We start from the raw sequence: 23,350 nt of genomic DNA on the forward strand, positions 1-23,350 counted from the left end.
CGATGGTGAGCTTGGCCTTGGCGGCGCAGGCTCCTCCTCCCGTGGCGGTAGCTCTTCCTCGGGTGAGAGCTCGAGCAGTGGTGGCTACGATCGGCCCCCACGTTGCCATGCTCGGGTCGAGGATGTCGGTGGTACATGTCGCCGCGGCGCTCCAGTGAAGCTAGAGAGGAGCCCGGCGTGAGGCCGGGGGCCGGCGAACTTGGACTCAAGACCGGCCGCAGCCCAGGTTGCCTGTGGGAGGGCTGGTGGAGTACGGGCCACCTTGAGGCGCTGCTTGAGGATGCGGCGCTTGTGCCGAGTTCGTACGCCTTTGGGCCTTCTTTGTTTTAGCCTTTCCTTCCTCCGGTAGTTCGAAAAAAGATGGTGTACCCTGCGGGGGCATGTAATGAACTATGGCAATTATGCCCTTTATTCTATGCTTGATATCTTGATGCTGTGTTGTATCGTTTGCGATCTAAGTAAGCTAGGATAGGGAAACTTAGCTTGGTATGCCCGTAGTGGCTTTCCGCCATGCGAAGGCTTGGCCATAGGTACTTAACTGGGCCACCCTCCCTAGGGAGCTGAAGGTTGCAGACCTCGGGAGACGCCATGAGATCTCATGAGCCGCCCCGGAGCCATTGTAGGTCTATTTTCAAAGGAAAAGGAAAATGGGAGAGCACCCCACCCCTCCTTATGCGAGCCCCATGCTATAGATTAGCTCTGACTTAATGCATCGTGTCGTGCTGCCCGGGGGGCACGGATATGAGGGGTGCTGGTTCCTGTGAGCTTGATCGAGGGCTCCTCACGAGGATGAGGCCGGAACACCAAGGGCAGTGGGGTTCGGCGCGGTGTGCGCGTACGAGGGTAGGCCCAAGGCGCACACACCTACCTAGTCCCCACGCGCGAGGCGCGCGAGGGAGAGTGACGGGCAACTGCCACCTCTTTCTCCTGTCCTCATGCCCAAAAAATGAACGAGCGAAAGATGTTAACCGAACAGACCAAAATGCGAGAACACCAAATCCATTGAAGATGACTAAAAACTGCAAGCAACTCCAAAAAGCAAATGAACAGCCGCGTCTGGCACCTAGTCTAGTCTTCTCACCAGCGCGGAGCTAAGTGCTTCCACTAAGACGTGGGAGGGAGCCCCCATGAGGCCCCAGGGCGACTCTTGGGAGACTCCGGGGCATGTACAGCCCCACTCATTATTACGTGAGAGTGTCACGAGTGGAGACCTTCATAAGCCGGAGCCTTGCTTCACAAGACGGAGCCTTTCTTCAGGGGTAGAACTTCTGGAGGTGCTGGATGTTCCAGGCGTTCTGGATGGGGACCCTGTCCTGTGTCTCCAGGCGCGCGGTGCTAGGCCTAGAGACAGGGGCAATCCTAAACAGTCCCTCCCACATGGGAGAGAGCTTGTGCAGCCCTTACCTGGAGAGCACCCGCTTTAGGACGAGGTCGTCCACCTCCAATGTCCTGGAGCGAACGCTGCAGCAGTGATACCGGCGCAGCGCCTGCCGGTACCTCGCTGCACGGAGCGAGGCTTGGCGGCGGCATTTCTCCCCCAGCACAAGATCCATCCCTGCGTGGCATCCTGATGCACCTCGTCGAACGCCAGGACCCGCGTGGAGCGATGCTCGACCTCGTGAGGGAGAACCTCTTCTGCTTTGTAGACGAGGAAGAACGGTGTGTCTCCTGTTGGCTTGGTCGCGATGGTGCGGATGGACCACAGCACAGACTGCAGCTCGTCGAGCCAGCCCCTGCCGCAGGCCTCGAGCTTCTTCTTGAAGGTCCTTGTCTTGAGGCCCCTCAGGACTTCTGCTTTGGCCCGCTCGGCCTAGCCGTTGCTCCGAGGGTGCGCCATTGAGGCGTAGCATATGTGCGTTCCAAGGTTAGCACAGTATGTTTTGAAAAGGTTGCTAGTGAAATGTGAGCCATTGTCGGTGATGATGCGGTTAGGGACCCCAAACCGGCTCATGATTCCCTTGATGAACTTGACGGCCGATCCAGCTGGAATGGTGCGAACGGCTTCTACTTCTGCCCACTTGGTGAATTTGTCGATGGCGACATAGAGGTATCGGTAGCCCCCTAGCGCTCGAGGGAACGGCCCTCAGATGTCCAGCCCCCAGACCGCGAACGGCCATGTGAGCGGGATTGTCTGGAGGCCCTGCACGGGCTGGTGGATTTGCTTGGCGTGGAACTGGCATGCTTCATAGGAGCGCACCAGCTGTGGCGTCGCTGAGCGTGGTGGGACAGTAGAAGGTGCTGCGGAACGCCTTGCCCACCAGACTGCGTGATGAGGAATGATGCCCGCAATCCCCACCGTGTATGTCCATCAGCAGCTCAAGCCCCTGTTCCCTAGAGATGCACCGCAATGAAACTTCATTGGGCCTCTTGCGATATAACTCACCATCCCAGATGCAGTACACGGTGGCTTGACGCGCCACGCGCTCAGTGTCCTCCTCCTTCTTTGGCAAGGTCCCTTGAAGTAGGTACGCCTTGAACTCTTCGGTCCAGCACCCCTCTTGAGGCTCGAGCGCAAGCAGCAGATAGGCCCCCATGGGGTGGCCACAGGTTGGTGCACCCGTCTCAGGCGCCTGAGGAAAGTCCTCTTGAGGCGGTGCGGAGTCGTGCTGGGGAGAGCCGTAGATGGCTTGAATAGCCGCTCCTCAAACACTCCCGGCTCTTGAGGGAGCCTGCGGGAGGCTCTCTTGGCGATATCATTTACTTTCTTGTTCGTTCGCCGCGGCACGTGCTGCAGCTCCACACCCAAGAATGGCTTCTCCATCCTGGGCACCTCTTCCAGGTACGCCTCCATGTGCTCATCCTTGGGTGTGTATTCCTTGTTGGAGAAGTTGACGACAAGCTGAGAGTTGCCTTTGAAGGTGAGGCGCCTCACCCCCAGCGCTGGCGCGGCCCTGAGACCGACAAGCAGGCCTTCGAACTCTGCAATGTTGTTGGAAACCTTCTCGACCCGCTGGAAGCAGAGTTGCGCCGCGTAGTAGAGATTGTCCTTGGCGGGCGAGATGAGCACGGCCCCTGGTCCTGCGCCTTGTCGTGCGAATGCTTGGTCCAAGTACATGATCCACCCGTCGAGTTCCTCATCTCCTGGTGAGAAGGAGCGGTCCTCGCCTGCCCCGTGGTCGTGGATGTCGGTCCATTCGGCCATGAAGTCTGCGAGGGATGCACCATTGATGACCCTGGTGGTGCTGAACTCAAGGTGGAACGCCTGAAGCTCGATGTTCCATTCTGCAACCCGCCCAGCCGCGTTCGGGCTCCGGAGCACCCTCTCTAGTGGGTATGCTGAAACGACCTTGATGGGGTGGCCTTGAAAGTAGTGGCGCAGCTTCCGGGAGGCAACTAGGAGCACGAGAGGAGCTTCTGAGGCATGGGGTAGCGCGCCCGTGCCTCCCTCAGCACCGTGTTGACGAAGTAGATAGGTTGCTCGACGAGGGGAGAGGTGTCAATGGGGTCTTGCTCTTCATGAGGGTGCAGGTCTTCAACGGCTTCGCGAGGTCCGTCCTCAAGAGCCCCCAAGCTGCGGGGTCTATCCCAGCCTCAGGAGGGATGTCAACCTCTGGGTCGGCCGAGACCCTAGGCGCGTTGTCATGAGGAAGCTCCGTCTTACTTGGTGGTTGTGCGTCCAGCTGAGGATCCTTGGTTGGGCACTCCATTCTCAGCGCCACCAGGGCGGCACTGGCTGAGTTGGGGGTGGCTGCCAAATAGAGGACCAAGGGCTTGAGAGGGCGCGGTGCCACCATCACCAGTGAGCTGGTCAGGTATGTCTTGAGGTCTTTAAAGGCAACGTCTGCTTCCGGTGTCCACTTGAATGGTTCTTTCCTTTTCATGAGCTTGAAGAAAGGGAGGGCGTGCTCCCCAGCTTGGAGATGAAGCGCCCAAGCGAGGTTACGCCGCCCGCCAGCTTCTGCATCTCCTCCAAGGTCTGCGGGGGGCTCATGTCCTCTATTGCCTCGACCTTCTCCGGATTGGGCTCGATTCCTCTGTGTGACACCAGGAAGCCCAGCAATTTACCAGAGGGAATCCCAAACACGCATTTCTTGGGATTGAGCCGAAGATCCACCTTGCGCAGGCTAGCAAACGTCTCCTCTAGGTCTGCTATCAGGGTCTTGGCCTCTGATACGTCTCCAACGTATCTATAATTTTTGATTGTTCCATGCTATTATATTACCTGTTTTGGATGTTTATGGGCTTTATTTTATACATTATTATCATTTTTGAGACTAACCTACTAACCGGAGGCCCAGCCCATATTGTTGTTTTCTTGCCTATTTCAGTATTTCGAAGAAAAGGAATATCAAACGGAGTCCAAACGGAATGAAACCTTCAGGAACGTGATTTTTGGAACGAACAAGATCCGGAGAGCTTGGAGTGCAAGTCAAGAAACAACCGGAGCCTCCACGATATAGGAGGCCCCCGGTAGGGCGCGCCCCTATCTCGTGGGCCCCTCGGGCGTCCACTGACGTACCTCTTCCTCCTATATAGACCTACGGACTCCGAAAACATCCAGGGGCACCACGAAACACAATTTCCACCACCGTAACCTTCTGTAGCCGCGAGATCCCATCTTGGAGCCTTCACCTGCATTCTGCCGGAGGGGGAATCGACCACGGAGGGCCTGTACATCAACATCCTTGCCCCTCCTATGAGTTGTGAGTAGTTTACCACAGACCTACGGGTCCATAATTATTAGCTAGATGGCTTCTTCTCTCTATTTGGATCTCGATACAATGTTCTCCCCCTCTCTTGTGGAGATCAATTCGATGTAATCCCTTTTTGCGGTGTGTTTGTCGAGATCCGATGAATTGTGGGTTTATGATCAGATTTATCTATGGATATTAATTGAATCTTCTCTGAATTCTTTTATGTATGATTGAGTTATCTTTGCAAGTCTCTTCGAATTATCGATTTGGTTTGGCCTACTAGATTGATCTTTCTTGCCATGGGAGAAGTGCTTAGCTTTGGGTTCAATCTTGCGGTGTACTTACCCAGTGATAGAAAGGGTTGCAAGACACGTATTGTATTGTTTCCATCGAGGATAACAAGATGGGGTTTATATCATATTGCATGAGTTTATCCCTCTACATCATGTCATCTTGCTTAATGCGTTACTCTGTTCTTATGAACTTAATACTCTAGATGCATGCTGGATAGCGGTCAATGTGTGCAGTAATATAGTAGATGCAGGCAGGAGTCGGTCTACTTGTTATGGATGTGATGCCTATATACATGATCATGCCTAGATAACGTCATAATTATTTGCTTTTCTATCAATTGCTCGACAGTAATTTGTTCACCCACCGTAATACGTATGCTCTCGAGAAAAGCCTCTAGTGAAACCTATGGCCCCCGGGTCTATCTCTTATCATATTTGCTTTCAATCTACTTTTATTTGCATCTTTACTTTCTTGCATCTATATTATAAAATACCAAAAATATATTTATCTTATCATACTATCTCTATCAGATCTCACTTTCGCAAGTGGCCGTGAAGGGATTGACAACCCCTTTATTGCGTTGGTTGCGAGTTCTCAGTTTGTTTGTGTAGGCGTGTGGGACTTTTGAGGAGCCTCCTACTGGATTGATACCTTGGTTCTCAAAAACTGAGGGAAATACTTACGCTACACTTGCTGCATCACCCTCTCCTCTTCAGGGAAAACCAATGCTAGCTCAAGACATAGCAAGAAGGATTTCTGGCGCCATTGCCGGGGAGGTCTTCGCTCAAGTCAAGACATACCAAGTACCTATCACAAACCCATCTCCCTCGCATTTACATTATTTGCCATTTGCCTCTCATTTTCCTCTCCCCCACTTCACGCTCGCCGTTTTATTCGCCCTCTCTTTCCCAATCTCCTCCTCTCTTTTCGCTTGGCTTTTTCTTTTTGCTTGTGTGTTGGATTACTTGTTGCCATGGCACAAGATAATACCAAATTGTGTGATTTCTCGAATACCAATAATAATGATTTCCTTAATACTCCGATTGCTCCTCTTAATGATGTTGAGTCTTGTGAAATCAATGCTGCTTTGCTGAATCTTGTTATGAAAGATCAATTCGCCGGCCTTCCTAGTGAAAATGTCGCTACCCATCTAAATAATTTTATTGATTTGTGTGATATGCAAAAGAAGAAAGATACAGACAACAATATTTTCAAATTGAAGTTATTTCCGTTTTCACTTAGAGATCGTGCTAAAGTTTGGTTTTTGTCTTTGCCTAAAAATAGTATTGATTCTTGGAACAAGTGAAAAGATGCTTTTATCTCTAAGTATTTTCCTCCCGCTAAGATCATCACCCTTAGGAACGATATTACGAATTTTAAACAACTTGATCACGAGCATGTTGCCCAATCTTGGGGAAGAATGAAATTGATGCTTCACAATTTCCGTACTCATGGTTTGAATTTATGGATGATCATACAAAAAATTTATGCCGGTTTGAACTTTGCTTCTAGAAATCTCTTAGATTCGGCCGCCGGAGGCACCTTTATGGAAATCACGTTAGGAGATGCTACAAAACTTCTTGATAATATCATGGCTAATTATTCTCAATGGCACACCGAAATATCTTCTAGTAAAAAAGTGCATGCTATAGAAGAAATCAATGTTTTGAGTGGAAAGATGGATGAACTTATGAAGATGTTTGCTACTAAAAATACTCCTCTTGATCCTAATGATATGCCTTTGTCTTCCTTGATTGAGAATAATAACGAATCTATGGATGTAAATTTTGTTGGTAGGAATAGTTTTGGAAACAACGCTTATAGAGGAAATTTTAATGCTAGACCGTTCCCTAGTAATTCCTCTAACAATTATGGAAATTCCTACAATAATTCTTATGGTAATTTTAATAAGATGCCCTCTGATTTTGAGAATAGTGTGAAATAATTTATGATTTCTCAAAAGAATTTTAATGCTTTGCTTGAAGAAAAAATGCTCAAAGTTAATGATTTGGCTAGGAACATTGATAGACTTTCGCTTGATGTTGATTATCTTAAACTTAGACCTTCTCCTCCTAAGCATGATATCAACGAGTCTCTCAAAGTAATGAGAATTTCCATTGACGAGTGCAAGGAAAGAACCGCTAGATTGCGTGCTAAGAAAGATAGCTTTATAAAAGCATGTTCTTCTAGTTTCCTTGAAAATAATGATGAGGATCTTAAAGTTATTGATGCGTCTCCTATTAGATCTATGTTTTGCAATATGAATTTTGATGATTATGGGACTAACGATGAATCAACTTTGCCTAGAAGGCGTCCCAAGAATTCGGAGTCTTTAGATCTTAATGCTAAATTTGGTAAAAGTGAGATTGGAGAATACTCAACTTCTAATAATGTTGAACCTACTATCTCGGATTTCAAGGAATTTGATTATGATAATTTCTCTTTAAATAGCTGTATTTCCTTGTTGCAATCCATTGTTAATTCTCCTCATGCTTATAGTCAAAACAAAGCTTTTACCAAACATATTGTTGATGCCTTGATGCAATCTTATGATGAAAAACTTAATTTGGAAGTTTCTATACCTAGAAAACTTAATGATGAGTGGGAACCTACTATAAAGATTATAATTATAGATTTTGAGTGTTTTGCTTTGTGTGATTTGGGTGCTGGTGTTTCCACGATTCCGAAAACTTTATGTGACATTCTAGGTTTCCATGATCTTGAATATTGCTCTTTAAAATATGCACCTTGCGGATTCCACCATTAAAAAGCCTATGGGAAGAATCAATGATCTTATTATTGTTGCAAATAGAAATTTGATGCCCGTAGATTTTATCGTTCTTCATATAGATTGCAATCTTTCTTGCCCTATTATTCTTGGTAGACCTTTCCTTAGAACGATTGGTGCGATTATCGATATGAAAGAAGGGAACATTAGATTCCAATTTCCCTTAAAGAAAGGCATGGAGCACTTTCCAAGAAATAAAGTTAAATTACCTTATGAATCTATCATGCGTGCTACTTATGAATCAAGTGCCAAAGATGGCACTCGTTAGATCTATCTTCGCTTTTATGCCTAGCTAGGGGCGTTAAACGATAGCGCTAGTTGGGAGGCAACCCAATTTTCTTTATGTTCTTTGTTTTTGTTCCTGTTTAGTGCTAAATTTTGTTTCTACTTTCTGTTTATATGTGTTTTTATCTTTTGTTTAGTTTTTGTGCCAAGTAGAACCTATAGGATAAACTATGATGATGGTTGATTTGATTCTGCTGAAAAACAGAAACTTTGCGCTCGCGAGAAAAAAAATTCAATAAATCACAGAAACAAGCTTTTGCATTGATTCGTTTTGCTGATAATCAATAAACAAAATTTCCAGTACTTCCTAATTTGGTAGGATTTGTAGAGTTCCATAAGTTTGCGTTAGTTACAAATTGCTACAGACTGTTCTGTTTTTGACAGATTCTGTTTTTCGTGTGTTGTTTGCTTATTTCAATGCATCTATGGCTAATAAATTAGTTTATAAACCATAAGGAAGTTGGAATACAGTAGGTTGAACACCAAAATAAATAAATAATGAGTTCATCACAGTAACTTATGTGGTGGTTTTGTTTTCTTTCGCTAACAGAGCTTATAAGATTTCCTGTTGAATTTTGTGTTGTGAAGTTTTCAAGTTTTGGGTAAAGCTTTTATGGACTATGGAATAAATAGTGGCAAGAGCCTAAGCTTTGGGATTCCCAAAGAACCCCAAGATATTCAAGAATATCGAAAAGCCTAAGCTTGGGGATGCCCCGGGAAGGCATCCCCTCTTTCGTCTTTGTTCATTGGTAACTTCACTTGGAGCTATATTTTTATTCGCCACATGATATGTGTTTTGCTTGGAGCGTCATGTATTATATTGGTCTTTGCTTGTTAGTTTACCACAACCATCCTTTCTGTAACACACCTTTTGGGATAAGCCTATTTGATTAAGAATTTGCTAGAATACTCTATGTGCTTCACTTATATCTTTTGAGCTTGATAGTTTTTGCTCTAGTGCTTCACTTATATCTTTTAGAGCATGGTGGTGGATTAATTTTATAGAAATTGCTAGTCTCTCATCCTTCACTTATATTATTTTGAGAGTCTCTTAGAACAGCATGGTATTTGCTATGGTTACAAATTTGGTCCTAGAATGATGAGCATCCAAGTTGGGTATAATAAAAACTATCATAGAAAGTGAATTGGATGCTATGATCATTTGATGCTTGATAATTGTTTTGAGATACGGAGGTAGTAATATTAAAGTCAGGCTAGTTGGGTAATTATGGATTTACAGAATGCTTGTGTTGAAGTTTGTGATTCCCGTAGCATGCACGTATGGTGAACCGATTTGTGATGAAGTTGGAGCACAATTTTATTTATTGAATGTCTTCCTTATGAGGGGCAGTCTGGGACGAGCGATGGTCTTTTCCTACCAATCTATCCCCCTAGGAGCATGCGCGTAGTGCATTGGTTTTTGATGACTTCTAAATTTTTACAACAAGTATATGAGTTCTTTTGATTAATGTTGAGTCCATGGATTATACGCACCCTTTCACCCCTCCATTATTGCTAGCCTCTCTTGTACCGTGCAATTTTTGCCGGTACCATACACCCACCATATACCTTCCTCAAAACAGCCACCATACCTACCTATTATGGCATTTCCATAGCCATTCCGAGATATATTGCCATGCAACTTTCCACCCTTCCGTTTATTATGACATGTTTCATCAATGTCATATTGCTCTTTGCATGATCATGTAGTTGACATCATATTTGTGGCAAAGCCACCATCATAATCTTCATACATGTCGCTCTTGATTCATTTCATATCCCGGTATACCGCCAGAGGCATTCACATAGAGTCATATCTTGTTCTAGCTTTGAGTTGTAATTTTTGAGTTGTAAATCCATAAAAGTGTGATGATCTTCATTATTAGAGCATTGTCCCAGTGAGGAAAGGATGATGAAGACTATGATTCCCCCACAAGTCGGGATGAGACTTCGGACTTTACAAAAAGAAAAAAAAAGGGGAAAAAATAGAAAGGCCAAAATGAAAAAAAGAAAAAAAAAGAAGGCCAAAGAAAAAAAAAAGAGAAGAGAAAAAAAATGAGAGAAAAAGAGAGAAGGGACAATGCTACTATCTCTTTTTCCACGCTTGTGCTCAAAATAGCACCATGATCTTCATGATAGAGAGTCTCATATGTTGTCACTTTCATATACTAGTGGAAATTTTTCATTATAGAATTTGGCTTGTATATTCCAATGATGGGCTTCCTCAAAATGCCCTAGGTCTTCGTGAGCAAGCAAGTTGGATGCACACACACTAGTTTTCTTTTGTTGAGCTTTCATATATTTATAGCTCCAGTGCATCCGTTGCATGGCAATCCCTAATAACTCACATCGATATCTATTAATGGGCATCCCCATAGCCCGTTGATACGCCTAGTTGATGTGAGACTATATTCTCCCTTTTTTGTCTTCCCCACAATCACCATTCTATTCCACATATAGTGCTACATCCATGGCTCACGCACATGTATTGCGTGAAAGTTGAAAGAGTTTGAAATTATTAAAGTATGAAACAATTGCTCGGCTCGTCATCGGGGTTGTGGATGATTAAATACTTTGTGTGATGAAGATAGAGCAACGGCCAGACTATATGATTTTGTAGGGATAACTTTCTTTGGCCATGATTATATTGAGAAGACATGATTACTTTGCTTAGTATGCTTGAAGTATTACTACTTCTTATGTCAATATGAACTTTTATTTTGTATTATTTGGATCTGAACATTCATGCCACTCTAAAGAAAATTACATTGAGAATTATGCTAGGTAGCATTCCACATCAAAAATTCTCTATTTATCATTTACCTACTCGAGGACGAGCAGGAACTAAGCTTGGGGATGCTTGATACGTCTCCAACGTATCTATAATTTTTGATTGTTACATGCTATTATATTACCTGTTTTGGATGTTTATGGGCTTTATATTATACATTATTATCATTTTTGGGACTAACCTACTAACCGGAGGTCCAGCCCATATTGCTGTTTTTTGCCTATTTCAGTATTTCGAAGAAAAGGAATATCAAACGGAGTCGAAACGGAATGAAACCTTCGGGAACGTGATTTTTGGAACGAACAAGATCCGGAGAGCTTGGAGTGCAAGTCAAGAAACAATCGGAGCCTCCACGAGATAGGAGGGCGCGCCCCCTGTCTCGTGTGCCCCTCAGGTGTCCACCGACGTACCTCTTGTTGGGGAACGTAGTAATTTCAAAAAAAATCCTACGCACACGCAAGATCATGGTGATGGCATAGCAACGAGAGGGGAGAGTAATGTCCACGTACCCTCGTAGACCGTAAGCGGAAGCGTTATGACAATGCGGTTGATGTAGTCGTATGTCTTCACGATCCGACCGATCCAAGTACCGAACGTACGGCACCTCCGAGTTCAGCACACGTTCAGCTCGATGACGATCCCCGGACTCCGATCCAGCAAAGTGTCGGGGATGAGTTCCGTCAGCACGACGGCGTGGTGACGATGATGATGCTCTACCGGCGCAGGGCTTCGCCTAAACTCCGCGACGATATGACCGAGGTGGAATATGGTGGAGGGGGGCACCGCACACGGCTAAGGAACGATCTGTAGATCAACTTGTGTTCTCCCAAGAGTTGCCCCCCTACCCCCGTATATAAAGGAGCAAGGGGGGAGGGGCAGCCGGCCTAGGAGGGGCGCGCCAAGGGGAGTCCTACTCCCACCGGGAGTAGGACTCCCTCCTTCCTTGTTGGAGTAGGAGAAGGGGGAAAGAGGGGGAGAGGAGGAAGGAAAAGGGGTCCGCACCCCTTGTCCAATTCGGACCAGAGGGGGGCTGCGTGCCTCCCTCCTGCATATTCTACGAAGATCTTTATCGGTCAAACCGCATAACAACATACGTTGTTCCCTTTGTCATCGGTATGTTACTTGCCCAAGATTCGATCGTCGGTATCCAATACCTAGTTCAATCTCGTTACCGGCAAGTCTCTTTTCTCGTTACAAAATGCAACATCCCGCAACTAACTCATTAGTCACATTGCTTGCAAGGCTTATAGTGATGTGCATTACCGAGAGGGCCCAGAGATACCTCTCCGACAATAGGAGTGACAAAACCTAATCTCGAAATACGCCAACCCAACATGTACCTTTGGAGACACCTGTAGTACTCCTTTATAATCACCCAGTTACGTTGTGACGTTTGGTAGCACCCAAAGTGTTCCTCCGGTAAACGGGAGTTGCATAATCTCATAGTTACAGGAACATGTATAAGTCATGAAGAAAGCAATAGCAACATACTAAACGATCAAGTGCTAGGCTAACGGAATGGGTCATGTCAATCACATCATTCTCCTAATGATGTGATCCCATTAATCAAATGACAACACATGTCTATGGTTAGGAAACATAACCTTCTTTGATTAATGAGCTAGTCAAGTAGAGGCATACTAGTGACTATATGTTTGTCTATGTATTCACACATGTATCATGTTTCCGGTTAATACAATTCTAGCATGAATAATAAACATTTATCATGATATAAGGAAATAAATAATAACTTTATTATTGCCTCTAGGGCATATTTTCTTCAGTCTCCCACTTGCACTAGAGTCAATAATCTAGTTCACATCAGCATGTGATTAGACACCAATATTCACATCTGTATGTGATTAATACCCATAGTTCACATCGTCATGTGATCAACACCCAAAGGGTTTAAGGTATGATCATGTTTTGCTTGTGAGAGAAGTTTAGTCAACGGGTCTGTCATATTACAGAGTCGTATGTATTTTGCAAATATTCTATGTCTACAATGCTTTGCACGGAGCTACTCTAGCTAATTGCTCCCACTTTCAATATGTATCCAGATTGAGACTTAGAGTCATCTGGATCGGTGTAAAAGCTTGCACTGATGTAACCTTTTACGACGGGCTCTTTTATCACCTCCATAATCGAGAAGTATTTCCTTGGTCCTCACTAAGGATATTCTTGACCCATGTCCAGTGATTTACTTATTAGATCAAAAATTGTATTCCTTTGCCAAACACAGAGCAAGGTATACAATAGGTCTGGTTCACAGCATAGCATACTTTATAGAACCTATGACTGAGGCATAGGGAATGACTTTTCATTCTCTTTCTATTTTCTGCAATGGTCGGGTCTTGAGTCTTACTCAACTTCACACCTTGTAACACAGGCAAGAACTCCTTCTTTGACTATTCCATTTTGAACTATTTCAAAAATTTATCAAGGTATGTACTCATCGAAAAATCTTATCAAGTGTCTTGATCTATCTATATAGATCTTGATGCTCAATGTGTAAGCAGCTTCACCGAGGTCTTGCTTTGAAAAACTCTTATTCAAGTATCCTTTCATGCTATCCAGAATTTCCATATCATTTCCAATTAACAATATGTCATCCACATATAATATTAGAAATGCTACAGAGCTCCCACTCACTTTCTTGTAAATACAGGCTTCTTCAAAAGTCTGTATAAAACCATATGCTTTGATCAACTCATCAAAGCATATATTCCAACTCCGAGATGCTTGCACCAGTCCATAGATGGATCGCTGGAGCTTGCACAATTTGTTAGCCCCTTTAGGATTGACAAAACCTTCTGGTTGCATCATATACAACTCTTCTTAAAGAAAACCATTAAGGAATGCAGTTTTGTTTATCCATTTGCCAGATTTCATAAAATGCGACAATTGCTAACATGATTCAGACAGACTTAAGCATAGATACGAGTTAAAAAATCTCATTGTATTCAACACCTTGAACTTGTCGAAAACCTTTTGCAACAAGTCGAGCTTTAGTAGATAGTAACACTACTATCAATGTTCGTCTTCCTCTTGAAAATCTATTTATTTAACATGGCTTGCTGATCATCGAGCAAGTCAATCAAAGTCTATACTTTGTTCTCATAGATGGATCTCATCTTAGATTTTATGGCCTCAAGCCATTTCATGGAATCTGGGCTCATCATCGCTTCCTCATAGTTCGTAGGTTCATCATGGTTTAGTAACATGACTTCCAGAACAAGATTACCGTACCACTCTGGTGCGGATCTTACTCTGTAAGACCTACGAGGTTCTGTAGTAACTTAATCTGAAGTTTCATGATCATAATCATTAACTTCCTCACTAATTGGTGTAGTAGTCACATGAACAGATTTCTGTGATGAACTACTTTCAAATGAGGGAGCAGGTACAATTACCTCATCAAGTTCTACTTTCCTCCCACTCACTTCTTTCAAGAGAAACTCCTTCTCTAGAAAGGATCCATTCTTAGCAACAAATGTTTTGCCTTTGGATTTGTGATAGAAGGAGTACCCAACAGTTTCCTTTGGGTATTCTATGAAGATGCACTTCTCCGATTTGGGTTCGAGCTTATCAAGTTGAAAACCTTTTTCATATAAGCATCGCAACTCCAAACTTTAAGAAACGACAACTTAGGTTTACTTCTAAACCATAGTTCATACGATGTCGTCTCAACGGATTTAGATGGTGCCCTTTTAACGTGAATGCAGCTGTCTCTAATGCATAACCCCAAAACGATAATGGTAAATCAGTAAGAGACATCATAGATCGCACTATATCCAATAAAGTACTGTTATGACGTTCGGACACACCATTAAGTTGTGGTGTTCCAGGTGGCATGAGTTGCGAAATTATTCCGCATTTTTTCAAATGTAGACCAAACTCGTAACTCAAATATTCTCCTCCACGATCAGATCGTAGAAACTTTATATTCTTGTTACGATGATTTTCAACTTCACTCTGAAATTCTTTGAACTTTTCAAACGTTTCAGACTTATGTTTCATTAAGTAGATATACCCATATCTGCTCAAATCATCTGTGAAGGTCAGAAAATAATGATACTTGCCGCGAGCCTCAACACTCATCGGATTGCATACATCAGTATGTATTATTTCCAATAAGTCAGTTGCTCGCTCTATTGTTCCGGAGAACGGAGTCTTTAGTCATCTTGCCCATAAGGCATGGTTCGCAAGCATCAAGTGATTCATAATCAAGTGATTCCAAAATCCCATCAGCATGGATTTTCTTCATGCGCTTTACACCAATATGACCTAAACTGCAGTGCCACAAATAAGTTGCACTATCATTATTAACTTTGCATCTTTTGGTTTCAATATTATGAATATGTGTATCACTATGATCGAGATCCAACGAACCATTTTCATTGGGTGTGTAACCATATAAGGTTTTATTCATGTAAACAGAACAACAATTTATTCTCTTACTTAAATGAATAACCGTATTGCAATAAACATGATCAAATCATATTCATGCTCAACGCAAACACCGAATAACACTTATTTAGTTTCAACACTAATCCCGAAAGTATAGGGAGTGTGTGATGATGATCATATCAATCTTGGAACCACTTCTAATACACATCGTCACTTCACCCTCAACTAGTCTCTATTTATTCTGTAACTCCTATTTCGAGTTACTAATTTTTAGCAACCGAACAAGTATCAAATACTCAGGGGCTACTATAAACACTAGTAAGGTACACATCAATAACCTGTATATCAAATATACCCTTGTTTACTTTGCCATCCTTCTTATCCACCAAATATTTGGAGTAGTTCCACTTCCAGTGACCATTTCCTTTGCAGTAGAAGCACTCATTTCAGGCTTAGGTCCAGCTTTGGGCTTCTTCGCGGGAGTGACAACTTGCTTGTCATTCTACTTGAAGTTTCCCTTTCTTTCCCTTTGCCCTTTTCTTGAAACTAGTGATCTTGTCAACCATCAACACTTGATGCTCTTTCTTGATTTCTACCTTCGTCGATTTCAACATCACGAAGAGCTCGGGAATCGTTTTCGTCATCCCTTGCATACTGTAGTTCATCACAAAGTTCTACTAACTTGGTGATGGTGACTAGAGAACTCTATCAATCACTATCTTATCTGGAAGATTAACTCCCACTTGATTCAAGCGATTGTAGTACCCAGACAATCTGAGCACATGCTCACTAGTTGAGCGATTCTCCTCCATCTTTTAGCCATAGAACTTGTTGGAGACTTCATATCTCTCAACTCGGGTATTTGCTTGAAATATTAACTTCAACTCCTGGAACATCTCATATGGTCTTTGAAGTCCTGATTCTAAGCTGTTAAGCATGGTGCACTAAACTATCAAGTAGTCATCATATTGAGCTAGCCAAACGTTCATAACGTCTGCATCTGCTCCTGCAACAGGTATGTCACCTAGCGGTGCATCAAGGACATAATTCTTCTTTGCAGCAATGAGGATAAACCTCAGATCACGGACCAAGTCCGCATCATTGCTACTAACATTTTTCAACTTAGTTTTCTCTAGGAACACATATAAAAACATAGGGAAGCAAAAACATAGGGAAGCAACAACGCGAGCTATTGATCTACAACATAATTTGCAAAATACTACCAGGACTAAGTTCATGATAAATTTAAAGTTCAATTAATCATATTACTTAAGAACTCCCACTTAGACAGACATCTTTCTAGTCATCTAAGTGATCACGTGATCCAAATCAACTAAACCATGTCCGATCATCACGTGAGATGGAGTAGTTTCAATGGTGAACATCACTATGTTGATCATATCTACTATATGATTCACGTTCGACCTTTCGGTCTCCGTGTTCCGAGGCCATATCTGTATATGCTAGGCTCGTCAAGTTTAACCTGAGTATTTCGCGTGTGCAACTGTTTTGCACCCGTTGTATTTGAACGTAGAGCCTATCACACCTGATCATCACGTGGTGTCTCAGCAGGAAGAACTTTCGCAACGGTGCATACTCAGGGAGAACACTTCTTGATAATTAGTGAGAGATCATCTTAAAATGCTACCATCAATCAAAACAGAATAAGATGTATAATATATAAACATCATATGCAATCAAAATATTTGACATGATATGGCCATGATCATCTTGCGCCTTTGATCTCCATCTCCAAAGTACTGGCATGATCTCTATCGTTACCGGCATGACACCATGATCTTCATCATCTTGATCTATATCAATGTGTCATCACATGGTCGTCTCACCAACTATTGCTCTGGCAACTATTGCTATCACATAGCGATAAATTAAAGCAATTATTTGGCACTTGCATCTTATGCAACAAAGAGACAACCATAGGGCTTCTCCCAGTTGCCAATAATTTCAACAAAACATGATCATCGCATACAACAACTTATATCTCATCACGTCTTGACCATATCACATCACAACATGCCCTGCAAAAACAAGTTAGACGTCCTCTACTTTGTTGTTGCAAATTTTACGTGGTTGCTATGGGCTGAGCAAGAACCGTTCTTACCTACGCATCAAAACCACAACGATAGTTCGTCAAGTTAGTGCTGTTTTAACCTTCGCAAGGACCGGGCATAGCCACACTCGATTCAGCTAAAGTGAGAGAGACAGACACCCGCCAGCCACCTTTAAGCACAAGTGCTCGTAACGGTGAAACCAGTCTCGCGTAAGCGTACGCGTAATGTCAGTTCGGGCCGCTTCATCTCACAATACCTCCGAACCAAAGTATGACATGCTGGTAAGCAGTATGACTTGTATCGCCCACAACTCACTTGTGTTCTACTCGTGCATATGACATCTACGCATAAAACCTAGCTCGGATGCCATTGTTGGGGAACGTAGTAATTTCAAAAAAATTCCTACGCACACGCAAGATCATGGTGATGGCATAGCAACGAGAGGGGAGAGTAATGTCCACGTACCCTCGTAGACCGTAAGCGGAAGCGTTATGACAACGCGGTTGATGTAGTCGTACGTCTTCACGATCCGACCGATCCAAGTACCGAACGTACGGCACCTCCGAGTTCAACACACGTTCAGCTCGATGACGATCCCCGGACTCCGATCCAACAAAGTGTCGGGGATGAGTTCCGTCAGCACGACGGCGTGGTGACGATGATGATGCTCAACCGGCGCAGGGCTTCGCCTAAACTCCGCGACGATATGACCGAGGTGGAATATGGTGGAGGGGGGCACCGCACACGGCTAAGGAATGATCCGTAGATCAACTTGTGTTCTCCCTAGAGTTTCCCCCCGCCCCCGTATATAAAGGAGCAAGGGGGGAGGGGGCAGCCGGCCTAGGAGGGGCGCGCCAAGGGGAGTCCTACTCCCACCGAGAGTAGGACTCCCTCCTTCCTTGTTGGAGTAGGAGAAGGGGGAAAGAGGGGGAGAGGAGGAAGGAAAAGGGGGCCGCACCCCTTGTCCAATTCGGACCACAGGGGGGCTGCGCGCCTCCTTCCTTTCGGCCTCTCTCCTCTATTCCCGTATGGCCCAATAAGGCCCATATACTCCCCGGCGAATTCCCGTAACTCTCCGGTACTCCGAAAAATACCCGAATCACTCGAAACCTTTCCGAAGTCCGAATATAGTCGTCCAATATATCGATCTTTACGTCTCGACCATTTCGAGACTCCTCGTCATGCCCCCGATCTCATCCGGGACTCCGAAATCCTTCGGTACATCAAAACTCATAAACTCATAATATAACTGTCATCAAAACCTTAAGCATGCGGACCCTACGGGTTCGAGAACTATGTAGACATGACCTAGAACTATTCTTGGTCAATAACCAATAGCGGAACCTGGATGCTCATATTGGCTCCTGCATATTCTACGAAGATCTTTATCGGTCAAACCGCATAACAACATACGTTGTTCCCATTGTCATCGGTATGTTACTTGCCCGAGATTCGATCGTCGGTATCCAATACCTAGTTCAATCTCGTTACCGGCAAGTCTCTTTTCTCGTTACATAATGCAACATCCCGCAACTAACTTATTAGTCACATTGCTTGCAAGGCTTATAGTGATGTGCATTACCGAGAGGGCCCAGAGATACCTCTTCGACAATCGGAGTGACAAAACCTAATCTCGAAATACGCCAACCCAACATGTACCTTTGGAGACACCTGTAGTACTCCTTTATAATCACCCAGTTACGTTGTGACGTTTGGTAGCACCCAAAGTGTTCCTCCGGTAAACGGGAGTTGCATAATCTCATAGTTACAGGAACATGTATAAGTCATGAAGAAAGCAATAGCAACATACTAAACGATCAAGTGCTAGGCTAACGGAATGGGTCATGTCAATCACATCATTCTCCTAATGATGTGATCCCATTAATCAAATGACAACACATGTATATGGTTAGGAAACATAACCATCTTTGATTAATGAGCTAGTGAAGTAGAGGCATACTAGTGACTATATGTTTGTCTATGTATTCACACATGTATCATGTTTCCGGTTAATACAATTCTAGCATGAATAATAAACATTTATCATGATATAAGGAAATAAATAATAACTTTATTATTGCCTCTAGGGCATATTTTCTTCAGTCTCCCACTTGCACTAGAGTCAATAATCTAGTTCACATCAGCATGTGATTAGACACCAATATTCAAATCTGTATGTGATTAATACCCATAGTTCACATCGTCATGTGATCAACACCCAAAGGGTTTAAGATATGATCATGTTTTGCTTGTGAGAGAAGTTTAGTCAACGGGTCTGTCATATTACAGAGTCGTATGTATTTTGCAAACATTCTATGTATACAATGCTTTGCACGGAGCTACTCTAGCTAATTGCTCCCACTTTCAATATGTATCCAGATTGAGACTTAGATTCATCTGGATCGGTGTAAAAGCTTGCACCAATGTAACCTTTTACGACGGGCTCTTTTATCACCTCCATAATCGAGAAGTATTTCCTTGGTCCTCACTAAGGATATTCTTGACCCATGTCAAGTGATCTACTTATTAGATCAAAAATTGTATTCCTTTGCCAAACACAGAGCAAGGTATACAATAGGTCTGGTTCACAGCATAGCATACTTTATAGAACCTATGACTGAGGCATAGGGAATGACTTTTCATTCTCTTCCTATTTTCTGCAATGGTCGGGTCTTGAGTCTTACTCAACTTCACACCTTGTAACACAGGCAGGAACTCCTTCTTTGACTGTTCCATTTTGAACTATTTCAAAAATTTATCAAGGTATGTACTCATTGAAAAATCTTATCAAACGTCTTGTTCTATCTATATAGATCTTGATGCTCAATGTGTAAGCAGCTTCACCGAGGTCTTGCTTTGAAAAACTCTTATTCAAGTATCCTTTCATGCTATCCAGAATTTCCATATCATTTCCAACTAACAATATGTCATCCACATATAATATTAGAAATGCTACAGAGCTCCCACTCACTTTCTTGTAAATACAGGCTTCTTCAAAAGTCTGTATAAAACCATATGCTTTGATCAACTCATCAAAGCATATATTCCAACTCCGAGATGCTTGCACCAGTCCATAGATGGATCGCTGGAGCTTACACAATTTGTTAGCACCTTTAGGATTGACAAAACCTTCTGGTTGCATCATATACAACTCTTCTTTAAGAAAACCATTAAGGAATGCAGTTTTGTTTATCCATTTGCCAGATTTCATAAAATGCGGCAATTTCTAACATGATTCAGACAGACTTAAACATAGATACGAGTTAAAAAATCTCATTGTATTCAACACCTTGGACTTGTCGAAAACCTTTTGCAACAAGTCGAGCTTTAGTAGATAGTAACACTACTATCAATGTCCGTCTTCCTCTTGAAAATCTATTTATTTAACATGGCTTGCTGATCATCGAGCAAGTCAATCAAAGTCTATACTTTGTTCTCATAGATGGATCTCATCTTAGATTTTATGGCCTCAAGCCATTTCATGGAATCTGGGCTCATCATCGCTTCCTCATAGTTCGTAGGTTCATCATGGTTTAGTAACATGACTTCCAGAACAGGATTACCGTACCACTCTGGTGCGGATCTTACTCTGTAAGACCTACGAGGTTCTGTAGTAACTTAATCTGAAGTTTCATGATCATCATCATTAACTTCCTCACTAATTGGTGTAGTAGTCACAGGAACAGATTTCTGTGATGAACTACTTTCAAATGAGGGAGCAGGTACAGTTACCTCATCAAGTTCTACTTTCCTCCCACTCACTTCTTTTGAGAGAAACTCCTTCTCTAGAAAGGATCCATTCTTAGGAACGAATGTTTTGCCTTTGGATTTGTGATAGAAGGAGTACCCAACAGTTTCCTTTGGGTATTCAATGAAGACGCACTTCTCCGATTTGGGTTCGAGCTTATCAAGTTGAAAACCTTTTTCATATAAGCATCGCAACTCCAAACTTTAAGAAACGACAGCTTAGGTTTACTTCTAAACCATAGTTCATACGATGTCGTCTCAACGGATTTAGATGGTGCCCTTTTAACGTGAATGCAGCTGTCTCTAATGCATAACCCCAAAACGATAATGGTAAATCAGTAAGAGACATCATAGATCGCACTATATCCAATAAAGTACTGTTATGACGTTCGGACACACCATTAAGCTGTGGTGTTCCAGGTGGCATGAGTTGCGAAATTATTCCGCATTTTTTCAAATGTAGACCAAACTCGTAACTCAAATATTCTCCTCCACGATCAGATCATAGAAATTTTATTTTCTTGTTACGATGATTTTCAACTTCACTCTGAAATTCTTTGAACTTTTCAAACGTTTCAGACATATGTTTCATTAAGTAGATATACCCATATCTGCTCAAATCATCTGTGAAGGTCAGAAAATAATGATACTTGCCGTGAGCCTCAACACTCATCGGATCGCATCCATCAGTATGTATTATTTCCAATAAGTCAGTTGCTCGCTCTATTGCTCCGGAGAATGGAGTCTTTAGTCATCTTGCCCATAAGGCATGGTTCGCAAGCATCAAGTGATTCATAATCAAGTGATTCCAAAATCCCATCAACATGGAGTTTCTTCATGCGCTTTACACCAATATGACCTAAACTGCAGTGCCACAAATAAGTTGCACTATCATTATTAACTTTGCATCTTTTGGTTTCAATATTATGAATATGTGTATCACTACGATCGAGATCCAACGAACCATTTTCATTGGGTGTGTAACCATATAAGGTTTTATTCATGTAAACAGAACAACAATTTATTCTCTTACTTAAATGAATAACCGTATTGCAATAAACATGATCAAATCATATTCATGCTCAACGCAAACACCGAATAACACTTATTTAGTTTCAACACTAATCCTGAAAGTATAGGGAGTGTGTTATGATGATCATATCAAGCTTGGAACCACTTCTAATACACATCGTCACTTCACCATCAACTAGTCTCTGTTTATTCTGTAACTCATGTTTCGAGTTACTAATTTTTAGCAACAGAACAAGTATCAAATACTCAGGGGCTACTATAAACACTAGTAAGGTACACATCAATAACCTGTATATCAAATATACCCTTGTTTACTTTGCCATCCTTCTTATCCACCAAATATTTGGAGTAGTTCCACTTGCAGTGACCATTTCCTTTGCAGTAGAAGCACTCAGTTTCTGGCTTAGGTCCAGCTTTGGGCTTCTTCGCGGGAGTGACAACTTGCTTGTCATTCTACTTGAAGTTTCCCTTTCTTTCCCTTTGCCCTTTTCTTGAAACTAGTGATCTTGTCAACCATCAACACTTGATGCTCTTTCTTGATTTCTACCTTCGTCGATTTCAACATCACGAAGAGCTCGGGAATCGTTCTCGTCATCCCTTGCATACTGTAGTTCATCACAAAGTTCTACTAACTTGGTGATGGTGACTAGAGAACTCTATCAATCACTATCTTATCTGGAAGATTAACTCCCACTTGATTCAAGCGATTGTAGTACCCAGACAATCTGAGCACATGCTCACTAGTTGAGCGATTCTCCTCCATCTTTTAGCCATAGAACTTGTTGGAGACTTCATATCTCTCAACTCGGGTATTTGCTTGAAATATTAACTTCAACTCCTGGAACATCTCATATGGTCTTTGAAGTCCCGATTCTAAGCTGTTAAGCATGGTGCACTAAACTATCAAGTAGTCATCATATTGAGCTAGCCAAACGTTCATAACGTCCGCATCTGCTCCTGCAATAGGTATGTCACCTAGCGGTGCATCAAGGACATAATTCTTCTTTGCAGCAATGAGGATAAACCTCAGATCACGGACCAAGTCCGCATCATTGCTACTAACATTTTTCAACTTAGTTTTCTCTAGGAACACATATAAAAACATAGGGAAGCAAAAACATAGGGAAGCAACAACACGAGCTATTGATCTACAACATGATTTGCAAAATACTACCAGGACTAAGTTCATGATAAATTTAAAGTTCAATTAATCATATTACTTAAGAACTCCCACTTAGACAGACATCTTTCTAGTCATCTAAGTGATCACGTGATCCAAATCAACTAAACCATGTCC

The sequence above is a fragment of the Triticum dicoccoides genome, chromosome 4B, assembly GCF_002162155.2.
Source record: "Triticum dicoccoides isolate Atlit2015 ecotype Zavitan chromosome 4B, WEW_v2.0, whole genome shotgun sequence".
In the NCBI taxonomy this organism is placed as follows: domain Eukaryota; kingdom Viridiplantae; phylum Streptophyta; class Magnoliopsida; order Poales; family Poaceae; genus Triticum; species Triticum dicoccoides.